This window comes from Canis lupus, chromosome 1, assembly GCF_048164855.1.
Source record: "Canis lupus baileyi chromosome 1, mCanLup2.hap1, whole genome shotgun sequence".
Taxonomy (NCBI): Eukaryota; Metazoa; Chordata; class Mammalia; order Carnivora; family Canidae; genus Canis; species Canis lupus.
The window spans coordinates 97,680,554-97,703,926 of record NC_132838.1 but is presented as its reverse complement, the minus strand read 5'-3'; the positions used below and the strand labels follow the sequence as shown (position 1 = coordinate 97,703,926).

Genomic DNA, 23,373 nt, shown 5'->3' with positions numbered 1-23,373 from the left:
AAACAAAAGGCCAAAGTGATCTTGGAGAAGAAACAAAACTGGAAGACTGGCACAACCCCGGGGGGAGAGACTCATGAGCAGGAGGGAGGGCAGGACCATGCGGTGTCTACACAGGCAGCAGACAGTCATGGGAGAATGCAGAGAGTCCCGGAATGGATCCGGACGGTGCAGGCAGGCACTGCAGTGCACAGGGACACGCTTTCTCCAATAAGCTCCCCTTATTCAAATGTATCCATATGATCATGGAAAGGAGTGTGTGCTGACAAAGTCACAGTGGATTGCAGACGAATCCCAGTTCTGAATGTGAATGGCAGAAATAATAAAGCCTTAAACAAAAATAGGAGAACACCTTCGTGACCTCCAATTAGGCAACATATCTGAAGCAGAACACAAAACATGCGTAAAGGGGAGACATGGATAAACGGGACTCAATTAAGATTACATTGGTCTGCTCCTCCAAAGACACCATCCTGGGGAGGAGGTGATGAGCCACAGGCTGGGAGAAGACATTTGCACTACATGATGGGTAAGGAGCAGAAGTCCGAGTTTGGCCTGCTCCACACACCTAGCGAAGGCTTGTGGGGCTCACAGCCAGGGTGCCTGTACCCAGCCTCTTCTTGGGACGTGGGCTTCTCACAGCGTGGAGGTCGGGTCCCCAGGGCCAGCGTCTCAAGAGTCTTGGGTAGCTGACCTGGTTTTGGAAGCCCTGGAACTCCTACCAGTGGAGGCCAGCCCAGATTCTGGGGAAGAGCCCTGGCTGGGGACCCCAAGGCCATGTTGCCGAAGATCCGATGGGATGCGAGCTATTATCTGGCCAATTTTGGTAAGTGCAACCTGCCACTGCAGACCCACCTGAAATCATTTGCTCATTTATGTTCTTCCAGGCCCATCCCACCAGGTCAGAAGCTCCAGGATGGCAGGCCTTGTTTCAACAGCTCATGGCAGGGGCCTGGCATCTGGACATCCATGCTGAAAGGAAAATGACATCGCATTTTAATGGGGGGAGGAGTATAATTTGATTAATGTCGAAGGAATATTTTAATAGAGGAAGTAGAATTTAAGTAAGTGGAATTGTTGCTAAATATTAGGGGCAGGTGCTTCCATGTTTAACGATTCAACAAATATGAAATGACATTCATCTGTGGAAGGGATAAAAACAGAAGTATATTGTGGTAGCTTCCAGAAACCTTCCCAAAGAGACATCTGGAATGTCCCCTTTGTCCTTTTCCTTATTTTTTCCTATTTTGCTGCAGGAGCTCACAGGTCATCCACTTAAGCCAAAACAGCTTAAGATCATGTGCCAGAAACAGTGCTTGGTTCTAGGGATTGGGAAGCTCAGAGAAGCTACCCCTCTACGGTCTCCTTTGGGGAATTTCCACGTGGCTTCCCAGCAGCAGCATTACTTACCTTTCATTGAGAGTGTGTTCCACACACTGTCACAGGACACATGTGCACACTGGCCTGGTGAATCCTACAGCAGCCACATCGGGGGGCCACCTGCCATCCCACTTCACAGCTGTGGGTTCAGGTTTAGAGAGGATGGGACACTCACCCATGGCTCTATAGCTCCAAGTCTGCACCTATGAGGTTGTGTGATGGGGCCCAGTCACCCTGTAAGCCTGTGTGATTGGGCCCTGTCACTCTGTAAAGCTGTGACAGGCCCCCATCACCCTATAAGGTTGTAAGATTGGGTGATCGGGCCCCAGCTCCCTGTAAGATTGTATGATCAGCCCTGCCCAGGTCACACATCCTACGCTACTGCTCCAGGCCATGTGCACCAAATCAAACCAAGTCTGGGAGCAAGAAAAGTGAGTGGGACCCAGAGGGAGGCTGGCAGGGGTCCTGTGGGGAGGTGGTCCAAGGCAAGCTCATCTTGTCCCAACAGGAAAGCATCTGAAAATGAAGTTTGGCTCAGGACTTTGAAGTCAGCATGCTGTCAAGTGATTTGTGTAGGACTAACCTGCACGGTGCCAAGTTTGTTTATTCTTGGCTAAAAATGATTTCCTCTTTCTGAGAAGAGCGGCCCACAGTGGACATAAAACATCTCTTACAAACAACTTTGTGCTGAGCTCAGGCCCAACGACTCAGTGTCAAACAGATTATTTTTCCTACAAAATGATCCAGCGGTGACAAATCAAGGGGAAAAGTGTTGGACAGGAGGCTTTTGGAAGTGGGCTATTTGCCACACTCCTTCTTGTGCAGAGTGCGAGGCTGGGAGCAGGTCTGGTGGGAGGAATGTGAAGCAACATCTTCCCTCTGCTCTGGGCCCTTTGGCACACGGCTGACGGCTTCACTGCTGCTTCTGGAAGCATGTTCTTGGCTGGGTGGGTGAGTGTCCTGGAGCTGTGGGAACAAAGCATCGCACACCAGAATCTGTTGTCTCACGGTTCTGGAGGCGGAAGCCTGGGCCAAGAGGGGGGCAGGGCTGGCTTCTCCTGCGGCTGTGAGGGCCCATCTGGTCCAGCCCTTCTCTCAGCTCCTGGGGGTCACTGGCAGTCTTGGGCTAGTGGCTGTGTCCCCCCATCTCTGACTTCATGGCACGTGGTGCCTGCCTGTGTGCCCGTCTACTTCTGTGTCCAAATTTCCCAGTTTTACGAGTGCCCCCAGTCATACTGGATCAGAGCTCAGCCTATGGACCTCATTTTAACTTGACCATCTGCGAATACCCTATTTCCAAATAAGGTCAGTTCGCAGGTACTGGGGGTTAGGTCCTCAATGCATCTTCCTTGGGGGACACATTCAACCGACGGCAGCAGCTGTCCTGAAGGTTTTGCCTTCACCCCCTGCCTTCCTTCTGTCTCCCCCGTGCTCACCAACTCCCTGACCACACGTGTAAGCCGCATATGGGCTGAGCTGCTGGAACTAAAGGAATTGGACAGTGTGGCTCAGATGAGCAGGGCATCCCGTTGCTCCCATGGGGCGATGCAGAAGCAGCAGCCTGGCCCCATGGGGATGTCAGCTCCCAGGAGGCACCTTGAAGCCCAGAGTTCTCTGGTCGCCTCCAAGGGCACACCTCTCAGCCTGCAGCCTGCCTTGGCGTCCCTGGAGGGCTTCCCAAAATAGGCTCTTGGACCCCTGCTGAGGTCCATACCCAGGTCCCTTTGCAGGCAGCCAGAAGGGACAGTGGATTTCCCCCCGGGGTGGCCTGCATGTTGGCCCAGCTCTCTGGCCCCAAAAGAAAAGCTCTGTGTGTGATTGATTGATGCTCCAGAGCTCTGAGGGAGGACCAAGCTGAGACAGGGGCTTTTGCAGGCCTTGCACCCTGGCCCAGCCCTGCCCTGTCCATCCTGCGCCTCTGCATTCCCCTTACCCTGGGGGGTATGTAGCCTTAGGAAGTCTTGAGGACATGAACCTACAGTTTGGCTCTGCTCCTGGGAGCTCGACTGGGGTTTAAGTGGGCCTGGGTGAATGTGGAGCCAATGGGGAAGGGGGATTGTACGTCTTCTGTGCACTTGCTCTCTCTCAGATACAAAGGCAACCCCCTCCTCTTGCTCCCACAGGAGAGCTCATGGATGCATCACAGGCCCCGTGGTAGAAGGACCTCACCAAGGCATGAGGTCAGACAGTGGCACACCAACCATCTGAACCCAGGCCTGCTGCCCCAAAGCTGCACGGCTGTCCCTATGGTCTTGGGTTCAGTGCAGCACCAGCAACTGGGTTGAGAGCCATCTCAAGATCTGCTCCCCAGCGCTAACCCCTGCACCCCCTCTGGGGGCTGAAGCCCCAGGCTCCATCTGGCCAGGGGGTCAGCTTGCAGGCAGGCAGACCGACCCTCTCTGGTGGTGGACCTAGGCCTGGCCCCCAGGTCCATAGCGATGGTGGTGGCAAACCGTGGAACCAGAGAGGTGCAGGCATGGATCAGAGGCGCATGCTCCTGGAATTCCTCAGGGAGCCATGGGGGAATGACATCATGTCCATAGCCCTCATTCCTGAGTGAACAGGAGCAAGAATCCCCTGGGCTCCCCAGGAAATCCTGACTGGGTAGGTCCGGGCTGGCCCTTGATCCTCATTTTCAATAGGCCTTCCTCGTGATGCTGATTCCTGAAGGCTCCAGGTGACTGGCCCGTGGTCCTCCCTTTGCACCTAGTCATCCCTGCTCCTCTTACTCCTTCACTGGTTACCCCCAACACGGAGGCCGGTGACCACACTGGTGACCGCATGGTATCTGTGCTGTGGGTCAGTGATCTGCGCACACACTGAGGTGCAGCAGGCGGAGTTGGGTCCCTGCCTCGAGCCCCCACGACGCTGCCTGAGCTGTAGCCCCTGCAGGACTGGAAGCGTCCTCGCAGGCAGGAGTCGGTTCCTTTTGGGCATCGCGAGCATCCGTCCTTGGTTTCCTGCCATGCGGATTCCTCCGGCTTGACCGCTTGCTTCATCCAGGCACTAGCCAGCCAAGGAGAGTGAGTTCAAGCTGGACACGAGTCACCGTCTTTCACAGCCCAGCCTCGGAAGTGACATCTCATCACCTCTGCGCCCCCCTCCCCTGCCCGGGACAGGTGAAGATTGCTCAAGGGTCTGGATACCAGGAGGTGGGGGGCACCTGCCATCCCCGGTGACTCATCGCGCTACGGCGCCAGCGTGAAGCTGGGAATCCTGGAGGCTCCGTGAGGTGCAGGGTGAGGATGCCCCTCGGGGTCTGCAGACCCATGAACTAGAGAGACAGGGGATTCACCCTACATACCCCGCACCCTTTGGAGGACTAGGCCCCGAGTCGATGGTGGGGACATGGACACAGGTGGGCCCCCAGCCTGGGGACAGCCCTCCAGGGTTCTCTGGCTCCCCCTGTGTGCCCGGCTCTGTCCCCTGGTCCCCTCACCCTGTTTCTGCAGCGATGGCAGGGGGATGGCAGGGGCTGGCTTCTGAACCTCTCAGCTTGCTTCCTGACCATAGACTCTGCGGGGGGGGGGGGGTGTCCAACAGCCTCTTTCCCCTTGGTTCCCATTGGAGGTGTTTTTGCTCATAGAGCTTCCTCAAACGTCCGTGGGTCTCCTGTGTGTCTCCCTGGGGTGTCTCCATTGGATGGAGCCACGGTCACAACTGTCCCCGAGGTCAGCCCCTCCTCTACCGCGAGGCTCCCGCAAACAGGTGAGTGGCGGCTCCCACAGCCTTCTCAAGACTCTGCCGTGAGGAGCCCACTTGGTCTCTTGCAGGGGTCTTGTCGTCTCACGAGTGCTCTGACACTCTGATCCTTCTGAGGTGCCCACAAGGACAGGACAGTCACTCTATGGCTTTATTGCCATCTGTCTACTCCCATTTTACGCAAAACAGCAGGAAGAAACCAGCAAGAACCTTTGACGTTTTGACTGAAGACGCCGGGGCTGGCCCCACAGTCCTTCGGGTCTGGTCCACCTGCCCTGCGGTTGTAGCTGGCCGCGCTGCTGGGCCCCCAGCCTGGGGACAGCCCTACCTCCAGTTTACCATAGCGTGCTCTCCCTTCCTCTCGTGCTCGGTCCAGAGTCCACATCCGGATTTCTGCTCGTGGTCTGCTCTAGGGCCCTTCAGGTCGCCTCCTCTTGCCCCTCAGGGCCTCCAGCTTGTGCACTGCCCCTCCACACCTGCTGACACACCTGCTGTCACACCTTCCGGGACTGGGGCAGTGCACCGCTGCTCTCGGACCTTTCAGACCACCTGTTGTCAGGTATGTACCTGCCCAGATTTTGTGTCTTGAAACAGTCACAATTTTCATGTGAGGGCCTGGGTCCCCTGTCCAGAGCCTCTCACACCTGAGGTGTAGGTGCTTGTGTTGGGGGAGGGACCTACTTCCAAGCTCACTCACGGGGCTGTGGAGCCAGTTGTTAGCAAAACATGGTAGATTGCACAAAGCTGATTCCAGGGCACTTTCACTGGCAACATCTGTGTTCCCCGCCTTTGTCCAGTGGACTTCCTGCTCCCTCCCAGCGCTCTAGCTTCCACCCCGTCTCCTCCGGCGGCCACGCTCCCTCAGAGACTTCCCTCTGGTATCCCTCTTGGCAGTAGTTCTCTCAATAAAACCACAAAGCCTCTGTCTTTCCCGACAGGAAAGTTAGGAAACTCATCGCACTGGGTGAAGAGATGATTTTCAAGCTGGATCCTTTCCCCTGATTGGCTCAGTGTACCTAGGGATCTCTCAGTATTTCCCTGAGTTCTATTTCACAAAATGGTAATAGTGGTTAATCAGCCCCTCTATCTACAGAATTGCATGATCAATAATAAATATGTAATGATGGATAAGCATTGCGTTAGGAATTCAATCTGTATTAGTCATGAAATCCTCCAGCAGGGAAACCAAGGCTCAGAGACACTAGCCCATGGGTGGTATCCAGTAATTGTACGAGTAGTGGTTTATTTTTTTAATTACTTTTTAAAGATTTTATTTATTCATGCATGAGAGACACAGAGAGAGGCAGAGACACAGGCAGAGGGAGAAACAGGCTCCCTGTGGGGATCCCGATGTGGGACTCGATCCCTGGACCCTGGGATCATGCCCTAAGCCAAAGGCAGATGCTCAACCACTGAGCCACCCAGGTGCCCTGAGAGTGGTGGTTTAAAACCCTCTCTGCAAATCCCAGGACCCTCTTGCCATCCAGAGGCAGAATGTAATGTTCCTCTCCCTGAAAATGGGCTGACTTTTATGGTAGAAAGAACAGTATGTAACTGAGGCTAGGTCAGGAAAGGCAATACTGTTTCTTTCTGTTCTTGGATCCGAGCTGCCATGTTGGAAGGAAGCCCAGGAGGGGCTGCAGTAGCAGAGGTCCCAGCCGACAGCCAGCACCAGCTACATACTGTGCAGGGGAGTGATCTTTCAGATGTTTCTGGCTTCTTGGCCACCCTAAACTGTCCCTGATGAGCCCTGCCAAAATTGCAGATTTGGGATCAAAATAGATGGGGTGGTGGTTTTTGGATACCGTGCTTTGGGGTGGTTTGTGACCCGGCAAAGTTCTATGTGTCTGTCTCCAAAGTCCTCAAGAAGAAAAGTAACATGAGGAGGTCAACTATGCCCCCTCATTCTAGGTCTGCCACTCACATTTTGTGTGTCCTTCCTCATGAAACTGTCCCCTTTAGAGAATAACTCCTTGTACCCCCCACCATTCTACATTCTGTCTGTGAATTTGACCACTCTAGGGACCTCCTATGAGATGAATTTCATGCAGTATTTGTCCTTTTGTGACTGCTTCTTTCACTGAGCATGATGTCTCCAAGGTCCACCCATGTAGCATGAGTCAGAACTTCCTTCCTCTTTGGGGATGAATAATGTCCTACTACAAGTATAGACCACATTTGGTACATCTGTTGGCTGATGTTCACAGTGCTGCTGTAAACATGGATATGCAAATGCATGAATTTTGTGTGCCTTGGATCTTTGGCAATGGCCCCTTTGTACCCTGGACCTGCAGCAGTTGGCTGTCCATAGTAGGGTCCAGGTCTCAGCCTGCCCAGAAAGCTTCCCGACAAGGTGGACCCTGCCTCTGGCCTGGCCTCCCTCGAAGGGCATGCTGCAACCACCTGGGCAGGATATGGCTTCAGCAGCTGTCAGATATCCTCACATTTAAGAAGTCCAGGTGCCACCAGATATGGCCCATGAATTATCTGTAACTAGCTTCCTGACAGCCATAGTTGTCATCCCACCTGTTGCAAAAATGAAGTCTCAGGTTTCTTTGGCCAGGTCAGTTAGCCTTTCCACTGCCAATGTATGCAAATATAATTGCCGGGAATGCAGTTCTGGGCCTTTGTTAGACTGTCCTGAATCTGCAGGGCAGGCCCAGGCGGGTGAAGAAATCCTAATGGAGCAACCCAAAAGAACACTTAATGAAGCCAAATTTATTGTAGACAGATACGAAGCCGTCGACTTCTAGTCTGGCTGCACAGCTGTGCAAAATTGTTCAACAGGCTGGGCCAGCGCATTCTAAGCAGAATGGACTGGCTGTAAAATTTGATAGGCTGTCGGGGCTTGTAAGACAGATGGGGTGGAGAGGGTGAGGGGATGGGGCCTGAAGGTTATGCTCTGAGAGGCTCACGGACCTACAGGGCAGTCTGGGCATTAAGACCTCGATAGCCACCCAGGAGCTCTTCCCAGAGCAAAAGTAAAGGAAGGATTGATTGCAGGCTGGCCACCATGATAAATAGGACAGACAAGGGAGAGGGGGTCGTAAATCAAGGAGTTTAGGAGGTGTTAGGATGCAAAGAACTGTTGGGAAAGGAGCAGAGTCTGATTGCATTTCCCATAAAATACTGTTTGGCTCCTAAATTGATCTCACATGGTATGTGTTTGCAGCACATTCTCAAATAGAAGATTACTGGCAGTGCCCTGGAAGGGATTGGCAGTCCAGAGAACTGAATAACCCAGAAGTGGTGACGATTCTCTCAGGACTAGAGGACATTGTGTGAGGTCAGGAAACAGGCATGGTTGCTGTCCAGCCTGCACCAGTCACCCCTGGAGACGTGAGGCTCTGCAGGCAGGGGTAGCTGCCCCACACCAGGCTTTCACTGTCTTCTGCTCTAGCTTCATGGCTCTTGCTCAGGGCTTCCAGCCTGCTTGCCCGTGACGGCCCGACCGATGCCTGTCCAGCTGTCGACTGAAGGCAGGGAATCCTTGTGAGCTCTGCGAGGCTTTGCCTGTGGCATCTCAGAGCTGGCCAGGTACCCTCCCCGATGGCCAAGCCCCAGGCCCATTGTGAGGGCTCTTTGTGGGCATGATTTCCTCTTGTGTGAGTGTTGGTTTGCATTTAAACTTATTCGAGCAAGAGAAGAAGCAGAAAAAGAGCTGTGGTCCTGGCTTGGTTTTTCCCTCAAAAGGTTGCATTTGCAAGACACTCACTGACTTTTGGTCTAAGAGAGGAGCTCAAGGCTAAATCCAGTGTATTTAGAAATGAACAGAAGGGGAAGGACTATTAGAGCGGGGCTGACTGTAGAGAGCCAGAGTGGCCCTTGTTGGGAAATGTAGAACCTACACTTATTGAATAAGAAACACATATGATTGAAAGACTCTGAACCTGGTACTTACCCACGAATGTAGAAAAGAGCCAGCTATGTAAACCTAAGGGAAAGAAGGAATAAAAATAAATGCAGAAGATTCTGAAGCATAAGTAAGTGGGAAACATCAGTAGATAAGACCCATAAAATCCCTGTCTGGGTTTTGGGAAATGGCTCTTCCCTCTCCCAGCACTCACACGAGCTCAACATAAACGTCTTGCAAATCTGACCCACTAAGAGAGCAGATGGAGCAGTAGAGAGGCAAAGAATTCAAATATAAGAGGTTAATATATCAATTTTATATCAGCACATTTGGGAATCCAGATAGAATGAACGATTTCCTTAGAAAATGGAGTCAGTAACGTCAAACTGCCTTAGGAAGAAGAATTCTGAAGGCACCAAACGTTACAGAAGAAATGGAAAATGTAGTCAAAGTTGTGACTCCACCGGAGGCATTGTGCTCACGTGGTTTTAGAGACTCATGTGAATTTAAAGAAACTGTCTATTCCCCCATTGTTGAACCTAAGAGATTATAAAAAGAAAAAAGTTTTCCTGTAATTCGACAAAGGCAGAACACGCTTGAGATTCAAGTTGGATGGAACAAAAAAGTATATAAAATAGACAAATCCTAAATATCGTATTTCATAATGACATTTAAAAAAATCTTTCCAGTGTTGTCAGAAAAAATACTTGTCTGCCTAACACACGTAGATTGTTGAGATTGTTTGTGAATTATCAACATTGTATTTTATTAAATATGTAAATATTTAAAAGGGAGAGACCAATTTTAATTATTTGCATGTAAGAAATCCAAGATAATCAATCACAATAATTTGAACTGATTCGGTTTAATTACATTGCTGGATCCAAGAAAAATTTACAAAATGTAATTATTTTCCTAAATGCCAGCCACGGAATAGTGTATTCTTTAAATAAAAAGATTGTATTCACATTATCATTGAAAACTGACAATGTTGCATAATAAATGTAAAAAAGATACATGTGATATGTATTGGTCTGGACTGACTTGTGTCCTCCTCATATGCACATGTTGAAGTCCCAACTCCCGAGGCTTTGGAATGAGCCCTTATTTGCAAGTATAGTCATTACAGCTGGGGTGGGTTACACTAAAAGGAGGTCATGCCAGAGGAGGGCGAACTTCTAATCCAACAGGACTAGTAACCATATAAAAAGGGGGAATTTGGAGAGAGATATGCACGCAGGGAGGATGCCATGTGGAGATGGGGGCAGAGATTGGGTGATGCTTCTAAGAAGCCAAAGATGGCCAGCCAAGCACCGGAAGGGGGGACAGAGGCTTGGAACACGTCTTCACTTCATTGTCGGAAGGGACCAATCCTGTGGACACTTTGATCTTGGACTTGCGACCTCTAGAATTGCGAGATGACACATAGCTGCTGTTGAAGTCCCCGGGGCTGTGGTGCTTTGTGATGCTATCCCTCGCTAACGGATACGGCTATTTATAACTGACGAGCTCAAGGTCTTTGCTGAAAGATCTAAAAGGAGACTTGAACAAAGAGAGAGATCCACCATATTCACAGATGGAAAGTCTAATAATTGTGAACAGAGCATCCTTGCACCCCCAAGTTAATATAAAAAAAAATCACTACAATAACAGTAGATTCAGAGAAGTGAGCATTTTCAAGAACTGTTTGTAAAGGTAACGTGTCCTTATTTAACAAAATGGACACTTCACATACTGTATTTTTTTTTAAGATTTTATTTACTTATTCATGAGAGGCAGAGACACAAGCAAAGGGAAAAGTAGGCTCCATGCAGGGAGTCCGACTTGGGACTCGATCCTGGATCTCCAGGATCACACCCTGGGCTGAAGGCGGTGTTAAACTGCTGAGCCACCCGGGCTGCCCTCACATACTGTATTTAAGGATTTTACTAAATCTTACATTAAAGAGTCTATTCTTTAAGAATAATTGCATCTGGTTTCAAAGAGGTGGGTTCAAGAAATCTCACTGCAGCATAGTGTATACCGGAAAATAATGGGAAAGAAAACAACCCTTGAATAATCACCAATAAGGATTGACAAACTAATTATGGTAAATGCAAAGTCTAGAATTTAATGCATTGGTTAGAGTAATATGATGTCTGTATGTGTCACTGACATGGGAAAATGCCTTTGATACATTTTTATAAGTGATCGAAGCAGGTTTGCCCAGAATGCGAATACCATGGCACTTTTTTCACCGCACCAGCTGGAGTCCAAAGATACCAGACCGAGGGGAGGTCCTGCCTCTGTCTCTGTCTCTCTCTCTCCTCCTCTCTCTCGATGAGGTCCAACCTCTTCCCTTGCCCCAGTCCTCCCAGGGATGATGTAATCCCTACAAAAGTCATGCTGCCCTTGCCCTGTCCTGCAGGGAGAAGGCCTGGTGTCCATCCGTCGGCAGTGGTCCTCACAGACATGGAGGTTCAGCTGGGAGTCCTAGGTCCAGGCCGGGGTGATGCTTGCCTCCCTCTGTCCCTCCCTGGCCACCAAGGACGTTCCAGGAATGGTGGCTTCTGTGTGGCTCCTCTTTTTCCTCGATAGCCTCCGCTGCAGGCATGGGGCTGGCTTCGGTTCCTCAGCTCTTTGAGGTTGCAAGCTCCCCCGTCTGCAGATGGTGAGTCAGAGTGAGCTCTCCACGGTTCGTCCCACTCCCCAAAACCTAAAATCAGGGCATGCACCTTGGGCCTCCCTCTGCGTTCCCTGTCCTCCCTTGGGGCCTGCCTGTTTCCATCATCCTTGACCAAGTCCCACTATGGAGCCAGCTCTGCACAACACAGAAGCCACTGTTCTTAGAGCAGCCCTGTGACCCAGCAGTCTCTTCCTTTGGGGACCTCAAGCACAAACAGTAGAGAGCGCGTTGTAGGTTTGTGTTTCATGTTTCATGTTTCATTCCTCCAGCCATAGCCACCTTTGCTCAAAAGCACTGGTGTTTCTCTTGGTAAAGGCAGGAGGAGAAAAAGTCAAGACGTAAGGTAGATATTCATTTGGTTACTTCACTACATTCTTAAAAACAAAAACCAAAAAGCTCCTTTCCAAACCCATACCACGATCCCGCACATCCTAAACAAGTGGACAGAGGTCTGGAAGCATTCACAGCAAGCAGCTCATGGAGTAAACTCAAGATAGGATCATCTGTCTGGGAGGAGGGATGGGAGTGAGAGACTGTGGCGGGCGGGGTGGGGGGGGTCCTTTTTGCTCTGTAAATTCAGATTCGTTGACATCTGCCAACGAGCATGCATTACTTTTGGAGTTTAAGAACTCAATAGCACCTAGAGATTTAGAAGCATTTATGAAGCTTTAATTCAAAAAGCACGATGTTTGTTAGACACCCACCAAGTGAAGGTCTGGTCTAAGTGTGGGGACCTCAGTGCCTGAAGGAGCAGACTCACAGCCTCGCCTCCCCACTCTCCATCCATAGATATGAAAAGCATTTCAGTGGACCCTCTTGGGGCAGAAACCCAGAACCATTGTCTTCGTTATTTTCAGCTAACAACACGAGTGTATAAGAACTGCTCGACTATTCAGCATTTCACAACATCTGCCCCAATTATGATGAGCTTCTCAGGTACCTGCACCTCTGTGATGATAAAATCTGTTTCCCAAATTCCAGAGGTTTGTGAAAACAAGGATGCAAACGTTTTTCCTTCACAGACTTCCTTGAATTCTGAACACAGATCCTTTGGATAAGCTTTTTAAGTTTTTAAGTTAATTGGTGACTTCATTAGTGAGTAACGTCAGGGTAGAGTACCAGGGAGCTCATTTTCAGGAAGATGAGAAGGTGTGCCCCAGGTAGCTTTTGAAAAATCTTAAGCTTTGCAAAGTAAAGTCGAGTAGAAGAGTCCCTGAGAAAAAAACCTCTCCATGAGTTTCTGAAGACAGGGTCCCAGGGCTACTTAATCTTTCCTGAGCGGCAATGAAGATGAAGGGAGAGCTGGAGAAGAAACTGCCTTGCAGCCCAGAAGTTATTCTGGCAGGAAGGCTGCGTGGTCCCCGGGGAATGGCGGGAGGGTGCTGGATAGCTGCGAAGGGGCCCCCTCCTCTCCAGTCCCTGGACCAGGGCAAAGCTGGCTGCTCCTGGCGTCCATGGGTCCCCACCCCATACTCAGACACCTGCAGAGGAGGGAGGACCTGCAGTCCCTTCCATCGGCAGGAAACTCTCAGACCGTTCCTGGGAGGGGGGAGTCTGCTTTGCAACGTTCCTTTGATGAATAGACCTATTGAGGGGTCGGGCTGTGGGGGAAGGCTTGTCTTGGGGGGTTTTCATTACATCATGGGCATTATCAGTTTCTCCCAGACGTGGGCTTTCTGTCCCGCGGGAAGCGGGTAGTGCAGGGCCAGGTGGGGCTGCCGGGGGCTGTCCCAGGCCCCGATAAAGCCTGTGGAGCCTTCACTGGCACTCGGCGCCGATGAGCTCACCCCGAGAAGGGCGCTGACCTCATCCCTGCAGGGCATTTCCCTGACTTCCTGAATTGCCAAGATTAGCCACATTTTTTTCTCACCAGGAACCACGAGCATTGCCTGGGCTGGGAGGACCCTGGGAGTCTGCAGACCTGTAGTTTGAGTCTCACCGTGAAGACTCCCAGATGACCAGCCTCGCGGGCCTTTGTGAGAATTTGGTGACGGCCTGCCCTTGTGGGAGCCGTGATGGATGTGTTTACGTTATTGCCTGAAGTCTGAAGCCTGGTCCTGGAAGCAGAGATGCTCACACCTCAGGGACGGCTGCTAAAGTACACACTCCAAGGCCCCACCTCCAAATGATTTTAGTAGAGTGGGTGTATATGTATACGTGTGCATGCTGCGTGCATGTGTGTAGTGTGTGTATGTGTGGTGTGTAAATATGCGTGCATGCATGTGGCGTGTGTATGTGTGTGGTGTGCATGTGTGTATGGGTAGTGTGTATGTTTGTACATATGTGTGCATGTATGAGTGTGTGGCATGAATGTATGTGATGTATAAGTATGTGCACGTGCGTGCATGTGTGTGTGGTGTGCATATATGTATGTGTGGTGTCTGCATATGTGTGTGTATGTATGGCGTGCATGTATGTGGTGTGTAAGCATGTGTGTGGTGTGCATGTAGGTATGTGTGGTGTGTGTATATGTTTAGTGCATGTGTGTGTTGTGTAAGCATGTGCAAATGTGTGCATGTGTGTGGTGTGCATATGTATGTATGCTGTGGCATGTAAGCATACACACATATATGTATGTGTGGTGTGTGCGCACATGTCTGTGAAGTGTGCATATGTGTGTGTCTGTGTGTGTGTTCACCAGTACAGAGGAAGGGAAGAGACAGGAATCTTCATTTTTAACCATCGATCCTGCTGCAGAAGTTGTGGAGGTCACACTGCCCTGGATGAGAGCTGGCCGATGCGACCGTTCATTCCCAGATCACACACCAAATACGGTGACAAAGTCAGGAAAACAAAAGCCTTCTGGACGATTTTTCAAAAAACTAAGTCCCGTGCTCAGGGGGACTCTGGGATTTTGTAACCTCGGGCCCGTCGACTTCCTGCAGCCTCGTGAGAGGCCGAGGGCGGCCTGGTCCCCAGCCCCGGTCTGTTTCCCAACGTGCCCGGCTTGGTGGAGCTGCGGGAGGCACGGTCACGCTGGGCTCCTGTGGCCAGGGCCTCGTGAGCGTCCGTGGGCAGGATGCCGCGCTCCCCAGCCTGCCTTCCTATCACACGGAGGCGTTTGTCTCCCTGGACTTCCCCACCCTGCGGCTCTCAGACTTCGGTGTCAGCAGAGGCGGCTGTCTACGGGCCAGGTGTGCACAGCCCCTGACGGCAGGGCCGCGCTGGCGCAGCAGGGCCAGGTCCCGGAGCCCGCTCGTCCACCTGCCCTCGGCGGTGGAGGGGGGAGGCAGTGAGGGGTGCTGGGGGGGGCACTGTACATTCTAGAAAACTGGCTTCCTGGGGACAACAGAGTCTGAAGTCCCAGGACTTGTCTCCAGTAATTCTACAAAAGGCTCCAGATTCTTCTTTTCCTTCTGGGGCTTAAGGAAGCAACATTTGGATAAGGTTTCAGTTGCAGAAGAAAGAATCCTTCAGTCAAAATACCTTTTGTATTTGCCTTTTCCTCTTCGTGTTCTCAGGGAAAGTTGAAAAGGAAGAAAGAGTTCTATTGTTCGATGAGCGGCTTCGACCGAGCAGGTGGAGGAGAGGACGCAGCGCAGGAAACGGTCACGTGTGTAAACAAAGCATCCTGGTCCTTAAACGATCGTCTGCGGCGTGACTCAGGGGCCAGGGGCCCACCGCTCCCACCGCTCCCACCGCTCCCACCGCGCAGAGACTTACGGATCCCATGTTGCTCGCGGAAACGTGGCCAAAGCGGTCTGTGATTCTTCATTCTCCAGCTCTGTTTCTCCTTTGAGAGCGCGAGCGAGCGAGCGGACCCCGCGTCCCCAAGGGCGCGTCCTGACCACACCACGGCTGGTCTGCAGAGCTCCCGGGTCCATTCACGCCCAGGCCACGGATGGGGGCGGGGCGGCGCTTCATCCCCTACCTGAACGTCTGCACGGCTCCAGGGTCACCTCCGAGCGAGGTCTGGCTTCCGGGACTCCGCGGTCAAGAGAACGGTGCGTGAGTGCGCTGCACTAGCAGCCGCACGGTTCGGCTTTGTCTGTCGGCTGGTGCGCACACAGCGACAAAAGCACCATCCTGTCTTTTGAAACCAGCGGTTATTTATGGGTCACACGTCTGCGACATGGCCTCTGCAACGTGTGCCTCTCCAGACACTTCAGGTCGCAGACAGACTCATCGCGAAATCCTTCTCCCGCTGCTGCCGCCGCTGCCTCCTCCTCCAACCTCTTCCTTGGGAGTCCGTTTTCCAGACGGCACTGCACAGGTCCCCCGCCAGCTCTCACATATCCTGCCACCACCTAAGCCGCCACACAAGGACGGAGGTCCTAGGCCACATGGGCCTCTGACGGGCTCTCTCCCTGAGGCCACCAGCTTATGATGAAATCTCCGGGGCCGGCTGTGAATCCGGTTCCCAGCACCTGGTCCGATTGCATAGAACCAGACAAAGAAACTGCACAGACCGTGGCCGTGAGCCAGGGATGGAGAGAGCCTCGGGAAGGCGCTGAATCACTGTCCTCGCTCCAGGAGCCCGAAGGACAGCGCAGCAGCTGTACGCAGTGGCCCATGGGCACCTGCTGGCAGGACCACGGGATCGTGGCCGCAGTCGCCCTCGAGTTTCACTTGGGCCTGCTGGTGCCCCAGGGGGGCTCTCTCTCACTCTTAGTTTCCTCCGTAATCCCGTGGATTTTGCTTGGTTCAAATCTGCTATTCCACCGAGGGGTCCTCAGGCCTCGCCAGGCCGCACCAAGGATTCACGAACAGAGGTTGTTGGGAGGCCCCCGTGGGAGGGACGTGCCATGGGCAGTTGGAGAAGGAAGTGTGGTCCCCGGGCAGGCGAGGCACCTTCCAAACCAGTGTGTCCTGTGGTGGCGGGTGGGGTGGGGACGGCCCTCTTTTGCTAATTGTGTAAATCGTATGTCGATTCCTTGATGTGCAGAGTAACACCACGATTTTTGCGTGGAATGAACGCAGACTCTTACCTTGGGTGGAATCAGCTCCCCGCACAGGCATCTTGTAGACTTAAGCTGGGAGGGTGAAGGCTCTTATGCTCAGGAAGGACAGAGATAATGTAGATGGATGGACACACCAACTCGGGTACAAAATCTGATACAGAAGTTCTATATTTTGGAGCCGAGTTTTGGTGGCGGGGAGATGTGCTGATTCCTGATAAGGCCGCTGTTGCAGCAGCCCCTGAGGATTGAGCGGTGACACTGCCCGAGAAGGACCGTTCTCGTGTCCTGTGCAGATGCAGCGTGTGTGAGGTGCACCTGGCATCAGGTCCCCACAGCGCACGAAGGGGCCTCAGGATGGCCGTGCCAGGGCCACTGGGTCCGGGGACCCTGGACAGACCCTGCTCAGCAGCCCCACGCTTCTGTAAAACATTGCACTTCTAATCTTAACTTAGATACAGATAATTATGCTTTAAAAATGTCATGCTCAGAATTTGAGGTCCTGGAAATACAGACCCTTTCGTGGAAACGGCTGAAGAGACGGGGCATCCTATCTACCCGCACACGCAAAACCGTTGTGAAAAGAAGTGGATGTTTTCACTTTTTGTGCATTTCCTGTGCTCTCTCTCGTTCCTACTTGTGATTGTTCTGAGCCAGACGGGCTCTCAGGAGGCATGTCGCATGGGTGATGACTCCTCAGGCTGCGTGGGCATGAGGGGCAGCCCCACGGCAAGAGTTGCCCCCCCCACCCCCGTCCTAGGCTGGGGTCACCCACGTGGGGCAGAGTGCCCGTCTCTCTTGTCTTGACTCCTGGAGCTGGTCCCGTTTTCGGCTGTCTGCTCGGACCACCCTGGACAGCCGTCAAGCCTGCAGACGGTGGCCGACCTTCCAGGCAGGGGCCTGGCATTCGCGGGTTAGCCGTTCTTTCAAGGTGGGGAACTGCCAGGGTCAAGGTCTTACGCTCAGAAAGAAACCAACCCAGAACCTCTCGTTGGGTTTGGTGGAGATTTGGCCTTTCCTTGTCCATCTGAGACGTTGGTGGCTGTGAGGACGGGGACACCCCGACCCCACGGGACCAGGCTGCTCCTTACATGCTCAGAGTGAAGAGGAGGTTGGCCCCCAGGGCCCCAGCCACCCCCTCGGGTCCGAAGCTGTAGGAGTGGAGGGAGGATGTGATGGGGGATGCAGGAAGATTCAGGCTGCCTCTCCCCTGGCTCGGGCACGGGCCAGCGATCCCCGAGACCGGCCAGAGAAGCCGGGGTTTGGCGTGGGCAGTGCTGGGGGTGACGGTGGGGCTTCTCTCCCCGGGGCTGCAGGATCCAGATCCCTGTGCTCTCTGAGGTGGCCCTGAGCTCCAGCAGGTGCCCCCAGGCTCTCATCTTATGCCCTCTGCACATCTCTCACACCCCAGGCTGGAACTGTCCCCAGGAAACATTTGTGCAGGATGCGGGAGTTCAGCAGCAAAGTTGGAGCCTCTGTGCACCTGTGGTCAGTGTGCCGGGTGTCGCGCCCTCTTCAGCCCCCCAGGGGCTGGCTTTTCCCAGCCCCAGTGCAGACGCTGGTACCGCTCACAGTGGAGGATGCCAGTTCCCCGCTCAGTCTCCTGGACCTCAGGGCCGGAGGAGGGCAGACAGACAGGGGTCCCCACCTTCTGCTGGTCCCTGTGGGGGTCCTGCTCTCCCCTCCTCCTGTTGGTGGGTGACCTCCACTGGGTGCAGGATTCCTCTTCCTCCAGCCTTGCCCTAGGGACAGGCCTGGTCCCCTGGGTCCCGTGCCTTGGTTCTCCGCCACTCTTCATGGGTCTGCTGTGATAGAATCATGGCTGGCACTTGGGGTCGGTGTGCTACGGCCAGGGTCCTGGTGGCCAGACAAGCGACTGTGTCCCCAGCAGACCATCCCTGTCCCGGACGCCCCTGTGGGGCCCTGCCCTGCCTGAGCTGGTTCTCCACCTCACCGTTTACTGCATGGAGACTGCATATGAATCTCCATTCCGCGCATGGAAAAACTCAGACGTGGCGATGTCAACTTCCTTCTGCAGGGACGCATGGGGGCTGGTTGGGATTTGGACCTCATGGGTTGGCTGCGTTGCCGTGACGACCCCTGGTTGTGGCACCACGAAGCCCAAACCCTCGGGGTGAGGGTACAGTTCAGGCCTCCTGCCGTGGCGCTGGGCGCTGCCATTCCTTAGCCGTCAGCCCTGGAAGGGACCATGTCGCCATGAGGCTCCACTAAGCAGACCAGGGGCTCCCTCTCCGAAGCCTGAGGATCCCTCTGTCCTGCCCTTTCCTTCCTCCTCTCTGTGATGCTCCGTGTTTTCACAGGTTTTGCACAACATCCCCCATGGCCTTCCACATGCTTTATGACAGTGACCATTTGCACGCCTGTCTCCTGGCTGACTGGGGAGCTTCTGAGGATGGGCAGCCATAGCCTTTCATCTGTGACCCCACCCCAGCTCCTAGTCCACTACCTGCCACATCGCAGGCACTTGCTATTATTTGTTGACTGACCAAACGAAGAAATAGGGACAAAGGTATAAGGGACAGAGACAGAGCGCTGCCTGGGTCTCCTTGGTCACCGGTCAAGTAAAAACTCTGCCACCTATTACCCTTGGTCATTGTCAACACAGAGCCCCCGTCAGCACCGAGGGAAGAGACCCCCCCCCCCCGAGTCTCTTTCTGGACCTTATGGTTCTTCTCAAGGTCCAGTCTAAGTTTTTGTCAAAAACACAAGAGGAGTCTACACTTTTAGATCAAAGCAGAGCTGGGTCGAAGCGCCGTCGGGTCATGAACTAACCAGATGTTGGGCACGAGGGAGGTGACCCGACCTGCCTGGACCAGGTGGCAATGTGAGCTGCTCCTGGAGCTCGGGGAGGCTGTGAACACGACCTCCCAGAGGGCTGTTGAGTCCTGGCACCTGGCACGCATCCTGCAAATGCCCGCTGAGTCCAGAGTGCAGCCGGCGCCAGGCCTCGCGGTCGGGGCCATGGATGAAGACCCACGAGGGCTGAGACTTGAGGGGAAGCCAGACCATGAAACAGGTCATTGGGACCCTGGAGGTACCCCTGTGCGTTCAGAGCTGAGGACCCACGTGGGGATGGGAGAGAAGGTGGGTTGGGAAAGCTGGTCTTGAGCAGAGCTGAGGTGGGGCCGGGGGTGGGTGTTCTCTACTCGTCCTCCATGTATTTATAATCCAGTACAGCTAATCCCACACTTATGCAACCGTTCCATTCCACAAGGCCTTTCTCAGCCTGAACTTTGCATGAGAGGCCTGCTTTGGACTTAAAGATACAGAGCCTGTCACACATGCACATGCCCTGATTCCTGTCCTTCCTGTCATTTCTGTCCCCTGATTCTGGAGGCTTCTCCTCTGGGGAGCAGGGCTGGGTCTGCGGGTCTGTGTGCGGTGCAGAGGGCAGTGTGGCCACGTGCAGGTGGCTTGTGCTGTCATCCTGCCGGTGAGTGCATCCTGCCCTTCCTGGCTGGGCCCTTCCAGCCATGCTGGCCTCAGTGTTGGTGACAGAAAGAGAAGATGTGGACAGGGACGTGCCAGCTCCCTGGGGACAGCCTTGAGTGGCTCTCTGAGCCTGAGACTGCACCAGGGACCGTGCCCTGAGCCCTCCAGGCACCCGTGTCTCCCCTGCTGTGCACCCTACAGGCTGATGGGCACAGTCCCCACAGTCTGCTCCCCTACCTTTTGGGTTTGTCTTCAGGCACCTGTCCTGCAGGTGGTGTCTCCTGAGTGTGTGAGTTCAGGCTCTGGCAGGGACTCCCCTCTGTGCTGCCTGCCCCATTCCCGTGGTTTCTATGTGGCCTGTGCACTTGGGTTCCCATTGAGAGATGCCTACACGGTCCTCTGGTCCTCCCCTCGTGTAGGAGCATCTCCTAGGTGACCTGCCCCCCCCCACCCCAGGAGCAGGTATGCAGGCCCCCAGCCCTCTCCACGACTCCCCCTCCCCTCTGTATAGTTCTCCTCACTCCTCAACGCTGATGCTGAGGATGGGAAGTCTATGCCTGCCGAACTCACACATCCAGAGCCTAACTGGGTATTGTGGTGTTGGGAGGTGATTGGCCTTAGATGGAGTCGTGTGGGCTGGGGCCCGGGGATGGCACCATGTCCTCCTTATGAGAAGTTACTATCGCCCCAGGGAGGCCAACTGCAAGCAGGAGGAGAGGCCTCACCTGAACCGGACCCTGTGGGTCTCTGCTATCCACACCCCCTGGCTCTCACCAGGACCCTGTTAGGGGTCCCTGCACCTCTCCCCTGTCTGCACTGCAGGACCTACACGCTGGTGGGGCCCTCTGGCAGGTGCCGCATGCGATCCCACAGCCCTGTCACCCATGCTCCTGCCACGCATGCCCTTCTGACACATTATTATTCTCAGAAGCGTGAGTGGGATCTCTCCCTGGAACCCATGATGCGTCTCCCGCCTGTTGCCTGTTGGGTCCCTGAGGGCAGGGACCTTCCCCTCTGGCTCCCAAGGGAACCTGCACACTCCGGGGCAGGGTTTAACCTGTAGCAGGTGCTCAGGAAGGACTCCTGGAGGCATGGAGGCTACTCCTACGGTTTGCACGGTGCCAGGTACTAGGTGGTGGGCACCAAGGAGCTGGAAGCGCTAGCAGGAATGGCCCTGTTTGTCCCCTCGGCCCCATGACTCTGAAGGGGACAGTGTCCTTGTCTCCCCTGCTCCTGCTGGTGAGCCCCGGGAAAGGGAAGAGGGTCCTTTCACGGGGCCACTGCACGGTTGTGGAAGCACCAGAGGGAAGGAGAAAATCTGAGGCCTCCATGGCCCCCTGCACCCCCGAGGGCAGGAATGCCTGCTCCCCTTGTCTGGCCACACATGGGACATCCTTTCTCAGCTCGAGGAAACGGCTGAGGCTTTTCATTGGGTTTGTTTTCCTCAATAATCCCCGTAGCGGTGACCACATCCTGCCTGCCTCTGAGCCGCCGGAGGAGAGGTTCACACGCCCGGAAAGTCGGGGCCTGCAGGAGGGCTTCCCGCTGACCTGTGCCTGCACCGTCGTCGGCTGAGTCCTCTGCTGAGTTGTCTGCTGAGTCGCTGTGCAGGTTCTGAGTCAGATGTGGCTTTCCTCTTCAATTTAGCAGATGGTTATTATGCACTTTATTATGAGTGAGAGTAGAATTCCTTTGCAAATAATATGAATGAGGGTACGATACAAAATCTGAAAAACTGGTGGTAAAAATTACTCGGAGGGGCGTTTCCATACGTGGAAAAACTGGTGGTCACTTCTGTCTCTAGGGCTCTGGCTTCTGAGGTTGCAGTGTCAACACGCTCCAGGTGCCCAGGCCGGTACCCGGGGTGCCTGCACTTGCCCCACGAAGAGGGAGCCTGTGTGCTGGTGTCAGTGGGGCAGCAATGCAGCGGTACAGTGATGAAGCACTGGGGGGTCTTCCCCAGGTGCTAAACAGACCCCCAAAGCCCAGGGCTCTGCTACTCAGGTGAGGTCCCCAGACTACAGCATGGGCACCATCTCTTGGAAATGCAGGGTCTCAAGCCCCACTTTGGCCCCTGCATCAGAGCCTGCATTTTGGGCAGATGCCAGGAGCTGTGTGAGTACCCCTGACCCCTCGCCACCAAGTTTGGGCTGCTGCAGAGCTCTCCTTACCCTCCAGAAACTCCAAGGGCCTTCGATGGCCAGGCGTACCAGGGCTGAGCAGAGCAGGATGAGAGGATGGATGTGTCCCACTTCCCTGCTGCTCCCCACTGCGACCCTCTGGGTCCTCCCCGGCCGGCCTCCTGGGACCGGGAGGCACAGGGGCCCCGGGGCACTGGTGCCCATCTTCTCCATCCGTGCGCAGACTGCATCCGGCGTTTGCTACCTGCGAGCAGGAGGTCGACCCCTTGGCCACGTGGGTTCTGGCCCTACCACATTTCTCAAGGTCAGACGACGCTCCCGTGATTCCTCCTGCAGTTTACTTCAGGCTCCAGATGAAACTGCCCAGTTCTCGGCGAGTGCCTTGTCATGTTGGCGTCGGCCCCGCGGGTCAGCGGGATTCCCCAGTCCCGGCTCTGCAACCGGCGCCGCTCCCTGCAAGCGGCTCACCGAGGCGTCACGGCCGTTCCCGCCGCGTTACCATCCCTGTGCGTGTGCATCCAACACGCCCCTGTCCTGCGCCCACCGCGCTGCTGGCTGTTTCACCAGCCCCGGGCACCCGCATGCTGCGTGCTTTCTGCCCCACCTTGGAGGTCGTGGGCCTTAAAGCTTCTGTCCCAACACTGCCCAAAAGCTTCATCAAGGTCCAAGGGACCCTCAGAAACCCTGCAGGTGCTCCCCCGGCAAGGCGTGACCAGTGGCCTAAGTCTTCATCTGACACCAGTTGGCTAAATCTGCCACACCCCAGGTTTTAAAATCTGACAGTTTTTGCAGAATCTGCGACACATGCTATTGAAATGTGTCTCCCTTACTCCATCTTAGAAAGTCTCTGGCGGGAAGGACATGCCTCAGGCACAACTGTCAGCGGCGGGGCCCGGGGGACCCTTGCGGGGCGGCTGCTGGGTTCCAGAGACACAAGGCTGGGCGTGAGATGAACTCACGGTAAATGTCCTATGCAATTATCATTGGGGGCTTATTTTAGGATTTTTGTATGCCCTCAAATATGGGAAAGCAGCCTGGAGAGCTTTTGCCACTTGCAGGCCCCATCCCCAGCATCGCCTCCCCCCCCACCCCCCCTCCCTGCTCCCGCACCCCCCACAGGGCCCAGGAATCTGTGTGCAGACTCCGAACCACGGCAGGTTTGCCCGGATGTGTTTAGGACCAGTTAAGCAATGGGTTGCTGCCTCCATCCTAGAAACGATGGCCGTGAAGCTCCAACCCCAAGTGGCCGGCGTCCCCAGGTCACCGGTGCCGTGTGCCCCCCAG

The 23,373-nt window shown here is 54.2% G+C and overlaps 1 long non-coding RNA gene across 7 annotated transcripts; it reads left to right on the top strand.

Annotated features, from left to right (window-relative positions):
* The first annotated feature begins 3,138 nt into the window (after window positions 1-3,138).
* LOC140641439 (uncharacterized) lies at window positions 3,139-17,095 on the top strand. 7 transcript variants are annotated; one of them, XR_012037955.1, is made up of 4 exons: window positions 3,139-4,616; window positions 4,964-5,085; window positions 5,456-5,638; window positions 8,252-9,955. It is a non-coding gene; the product is annotated as an uncharacterized lncRNA (long non-coding RNA). The 7 variants fall into 7 exon arrangements; XR_012037953.1 differs by having other exon boundaries at window positions 3,152-4,616; window positions 5,493-5,638; XR_012037954.1 differs by lacking the exon at window positions 8,252-9,955 and adding an exon at window positions 6,018-8,233 and having other exon boundaries at window positions 3,157-4,616; window positions 5,525-5,638.
* Window positions 17,096-23,373: the final 6,278 nt, after the last annotated feature.